The following is a 6,000-nucleotide window of genomic DNA, read 5'->3' on the forward strand; positions in this document are numbered from 1 at the left end:
CGCGGCGAGCGGCGCGGGACCCAGGACGCTGCGGCCTACATTGCTGGAGGGCCACCATCTTCTTCCTCCTCTCCTCCTGCGCACCAGGCTCCAGAACATGGCGGCAGCAGCTCTCATCGCGCACCGGACGCCCACACACAGGCTCCTGCAGGCGCGGCTCCTTCTGCTGAGACGTCGGGACTTCCCCAGGTACAGCCGCTCCTTGTATCCTGCTCTAAGGGGAAGGAGGCCCTGGACGTGGCCGTTTCCCCAACTGCTCCCCGGCTGGGGGCAGTTACAGTGATGGAGACTCTTGCACCCTCCCAGGGTGAGGCAGTTGCTGGCACTCCCGGGTCTCTCCTGCATACCCCCCCTCAATTAAGGCAGGTCACCCCTCCATATTCTGGCCCCCCTGATTCTGCTGACTGGGGTGCTAGCCCCCCACATAAGAAATCCTTCCTCCATACTCCACATCCTGCCCAGCGGAGCCCCCAGTCACCCTCTGATGGCGCCTCCTCTGATGAAGATTTCTGGCCTCCTGAGACCTGCAAGAGACCCTCCCGGCCTGCTCCTGCTCCCACAGCCCTACGGGTAGATGCCCCTTCCTTTGTCTCCCACCTCCCCCCCCCCTGATGAAGCTGCTCTTACTTTACAGAAACACCCGGAGTTGCAGGCTCTGCTGGCCCTGAGCAGGAGAGATATGGACAGTCTTGCTTCTGATCTAAAGCGTGCCTGGCGACATGATTTGCGCGCTGTGAAATCTGACATTTCGGATCTGCAACAAAGGGTGCAGGCCTTGGAGGACTTTCAATCTACAGCCTCCTCCTCTATTGATGCCCTGCAACAGGATTCTGATGTTCATTCCTCCCAGGTGCGCAATTTGATCTCTCATATGGACGACATTGAGAATCGTAACCGCCGCAACAATATCCGTATACGCGGCCTCCCTGAGTCTGTTCCAACGGCCGACCTAGTTCCTACACTCACAGGATTGTTTAACTCTCTGCTTGGGCGCCCGCCTGGCTCTCTTATTGAAATGGACCGTGCTCATCGGGCGCTACGCCCTCGCAGCTCTGATGACTCTAAACCTCGTGACGTGATATGCAGAATTAATTTTTATGCTGTCAAAGAGGAGATTATGCAGAAGGTCCGCAACAGCCACACTGTGCCCTTTGAGGGCCATGATTTGTCTATTTTTCCGGATCTCTCTAGATATACCCTGCGCCAACGCTCTGCCATGAAGCCTCTTCTGTCCGTCCTGCAGGACTGTAAGATCCCATACCGCTGGGGCTTCCCCTTCGCTCTTCAGGTTCGCCACCGGGACCGTATCCTTTCACTGGCTCATCCAGCTGACCTGCCGACCTTCCTCCGAGACCTGAATCTCCCCCCTATGCAGTTGCCGGACTGGTCCTCACTTTTGGCTGATCCTAATCACACTGGTCCTCCCCGCTTGCAATGGGATGCGGCTGATCATCCTCCCGGAGACCCGCCCTGCACCCAACGATCCCAACGCGGACGGCGGTCTTCTTCGGCCCGATTGCTGCCGCACTGATCATATTGTTTTGTGATTGCTGTCTTCCCCTTTACTGGCAGACTCATTGTCCATCTTTGTTCTCAGTTTTTTTTTGGGTTTTTTTGCACTTTGACTGTTATTGCCCATGTCTTAGTTTTCTCATGTCTTTACTACTGGTGTTGCACCGTTCTTTCCGCTCTATAAGTTCTGTTGCAAATTTTGTGGGTCGGAGCCGGAGTATTCTTGCTCTGGTTTGTTCTTTTACTCCTTCTCTCTCCTTTTCCGACTTTTGACTTTTCCTTGTCTATATTTTTCCCTTTCTTTTGCCTGCTTTCTTCTCTCTCCATTTGCCTTGCGTCTTGTCTTCCTCGTCCCCACATAGTTTGGTGCCTGCAGTGCGGGGCCCGTTGGAGACCTGTGCTCCGGCCCCTTAGTTCCCTTTGAGGGTGATTCTAGACCCCTCTTCCTTTTCTTGTTTGTCCTCCCCTGTTGTTTGGTCTGTTGCTCCTCTTGCCCTTTTCTGGTTACTCCATCTTGTTGACCCGTTTTTCTGTTCTCCCTTTCTTCTCCCTACCCTGAAATGGCGGATATCTCTGTATCGTCTTTCAATGTCAAAGGACTTAATGTCCCGGAGAAACGCTCGCAAATTCTGTATGATGCACATAAGCGCAAAGTGCAGATTCTGTGCCTCCAGGAGACGCACTTTCTGTTCGACCGTGCTCCTGCGATCAAGAATCGGTACTTTCCGCTTTGGTTCCACAGTAGTAGCCAACAAGGTAAGGTCCGGGGTGTAGCGGTCTTCTTCCATAAGAATTTGCCAATCAAGGTTCTAGATTCTTTGTCTGATGTAAACGCCAGGTTCCTCTTTTTGATCTGCGAGATTTCTGGGGTACTGTATACTATTGCTAATATATATGCCCCTAATGCTGACCAGGTTCCCTTTCTTTTATCCACCCTTGCGTCCCTCCAAGATTTCGCTAAAGGCCATTTGATTGTATGTGGGGATTTCAACTTGGCCCTTAACCCCTTATTGGACACTTCTTCAGGCAGGTCCCAGCTTTCTTATGGTGCCATTAATAAGGTTAGAAGGCTCCTAAACTCTATGCTCTTGTGCGACGTCTGGCGCATCTTTCACTCTCTAGATAGGGACTACTCCTTCTTCTCGCACTCGCATAATTCATACAGTAGGATTGATTACGTTTTTCTCTCCCATGGTCTCCTCTCGTTTGTTGACACCTCTACAATTGGCCTGACCTTCCTCTCCGACCATGCTCCTGTTTCCTGCTCTTTTTGCCCCCCGTCTTCGTGTCCTCGTTCTAATACTTGGAGACTGAACGAGTCTCTGCTTCTTGATACTCAATGCTTGGCTGATCTGAAACTCTCCACCTCTCATTTTATTCGTGATCACGCAAATGATGTTACCTCCCCCCCTATCCAGTGGGAGGCCCTGAAGTGTGTACTTCGTGGGGTCTTGATGAGGCACGGGGCGCGTCTGAAGAGAGAGGCGAGTTTGAGACTCCGCTCACTCTTGTCTGACCTGGCGTCCCTAGAGGCTCAGCACAAACGATCCCTTCAGCAATCGACGTTGGCCGCCCTGATGGCCACGCGTCAGGAAATAAAATCTATGCTTGAGCGCGGGCAACAGAGGTTACGTCAGCTGGGGCAGCTCTCTTTTTATGAATGGGGGAACAAGGCGGGGCGCCTTCTTGCGCGTGCTGTACGTGATCGCCGGTCCGCCTCCCACGTTTTGGCCATTAAGAAACCGTCGGGCTCCATCACGCATATTACTTCTGATATCGCTTCCGCCTTTTCGGACTATTACAGTTCCCTTTATCATCTTTCCCCCCCTGAATCCTCTCGCTCCCATTCGCCCTCTACTCTTACATTGGCACAATATGTAGCGGAGACCGCTTTGCCGTCCTTGTCACGTGATGACTCGGCTTTGCTTGAAGCCCCGTTCTCGGAACAGGAATTAGAGGCGGGTATTTCATCTCTTCCGGGAGGTAAAAGCCCCGGCCCCGACGACTACACGGCTCGGTTTTATAAAGCTCTTAAGGCTGATCTGCTCCGGCCTCTTCTACGCGATTTCAACTCAGTCTCTCCTGATACGCCCTTCCCCTCCTCCTTTCTCCAAGCCCACATTACCGTCATACCTAAGGAGGGCAAAGATCATACCCTCTGCTACAGCTATAGACCTATCTCCCTTCTTAATACTGATGCTAAATTGTACGCCAAACTGATAGCCAACCGGCTTGGCACGCACATGGAGGATCTTGTTCACCCGGATCAGGTGGGCTTTATCCCCTGTAGGGAGGCCCGCGACAATACCCTGAAGGCCTTCTCCGCCATCCGTCATGCTCAGCGCTCACGTACGCCTATGTTGCTTCTTTCCTTGGACGCGGAGAAGGCCTTCGATAGGGTAGACTGGAAGTTCTTGGAAGCCACGCTTCTTCAACTAGGACTTGGCCCGTCTATGCTTACTCGTATTCGAGCTCTTTATAACTTCCCTGAGGCTCGGGTTCAAATCAATGGCTCCCTCTCCTCTCCCTTTGTTATCTACAATGGTACGCGTCAGGGATGCCCCCTATCCCCTCTGCTCTATGCATTAGTCATGGAACACCTCTTGGTGGCGATCAGGAAGAACCCTGATATTAATGGCCTGCGAACGGGTGGCTTACATCTTAAGGTTTCCGCCTTTGCTGACGATGTCCTTCTCTTTGTCACACAGCCCCTTACGTCTCTTCCGTCTATCCTTAAGGAGATTGACATTTACAGCTCTTATAGCAACTATAAGATAAATCTCTCTAAAAGCTCCACGCTTAATATTTCCTTGCCTGCGACGGTCCTTAGTTCTCTTCGAGCCTCTTTCCCTTTCCAATGGTCCCACAAGTCGATTCGATACCTGGGAGTCCAGCTCCCTACTCTCCTGTCTGACACCTATTCATTGAACTTTCTCCCGTTATTGCGCACGCTGCGATCGGATCTCGGTCGCTGGGATGTGAAGGGTCTTTCCTGGTTGGGGCGCATCAACCTCTTGAAAATGAACGTCCTCCCCCGTCTGTTGTACCTTTTCCAAACGGTCCCCTGTATTCTCCCGGCATCTTTTTTCTCAATGGTTAAACAGACTTTTTGTAAGTTTATTTGGTCTGCTAAACCCCCTCGCATTGCTCGGAATACTCTGTCTCGGCCCAAGAAGAGAGGAGGCCTGGCGGTGCCTGACTGCTCTAAGTATTACCTTGCGGCAGTCGCTACGCGTATTCTTGACTGGCACCATTCGTCCCGCTCTAAGCTCTGGGTTGCCTTAGAAGAGTCTTTGAGCCCTATACCGCTTACGGCGCTCCCTTGGCTCCACAGGAAATTTTGGACGGACTGTAAGCCCTATTTGCTCCCGTTCGTAGCGAGCCAGACTATGGGTGTGTGTCGTATCTATAGTGGTATGCGTTTGCTCTTCCGGAATGACGGCCCTCTGACTCCGGTCTCGGGCAACCCCGACTTTCCAGCGGCGTTTACTTCCCCCTTTCTGGGTCGCCTCCCTGTCCATCCTCTTCTCCGGCTTACGCATGTTTCCTCTACCTCTACTCTCCTTCCCCGTTCGGAGTTGTTGGCCTTAGCTCCCAGTCCGGACTCAGTACTTGCCCATTGGCATTGTTCCCAATTATCCCATTTTTACTTATCCTTGAAGCGGTCGCAAGATCTCCACAGACCGCTTCTGCCTTTGGAACGCCTTTGCCTCTCTGCTTCTCGACCAGGACATACGGTTTCTCTTCTATATAATTTTCTGTTAGAGGGCTCGGAGAGTGGCTTACCGCCTTTCGTGGGAGGTTGGGAGAGGGAGTTGGGGGTGGCGTTCCCGCCGGGTGTGTGGTCGTCAGCCTTTGAGATGTGCCATAAGTTCTCCATTTCCTGCAAGGCTCAGGAGACGAACTATAAAATCCTCTCTAGGTGGTACAGGGTCCCGACTCTGCTCCACGCCATCTTTCCGACCACCTCTGATAGGTGTTGGAGATGTCTCACCGATCGCGGCACGATGGCTCACATCTGGTGGGGATGTCCCCTTCTCCGCCCTTTCTGGGATAGTGTGAGAGGGGTTATTTCTCAGGTGACAGGTGTTGCTTTAGCGGATGATCCGGCCCCTCTGCTCCTTTCTCTTTTCTCTCGTAAATTCCGGAAACCTATTCGCAAGCTTTTGGGGTTTATGTTGGTAGCTGCACGTTCGGTCATTCCGAGACTGTGGAAGTCCCAGACCCCCCCCACGCTCCTTTCCTGGCTTAAGGAGTTCCTCCATATCCGCACAATGGAGGACATGCTGGCGATGCTTCGCCCTGATGACCGACTTCACCATCAGACCTGGCTACTGTGGAACATGTTCTACTACTCTGCTGACTTTCGTGCTCTTTTCCCTTCCTCGCCTGTATGATGCCTGCCTATTTCTGGTACTCTTTCCTGTCAATCACCTTTCTGGTGCTCGCATAACCTCAGTTAGTACTTTAGTGTTGCAGATTGCTGTT

This window comes from Leptodactylus fuscus, chromosome 3, assembly GCF_031893055.1.
Source record: "Leptodactylus fuscus isolate aLepFus1 chromosome 3, aLepFus1.hap2, whole genome shotgun sequence".
Taxonomy (NCBI): domain Eukaryota; kingdom Metazoa; phylum Chordata; class Amphibia; order Anura; family Leptodactylidae; genus Leptodactylus; species Leptodactylus fuscus.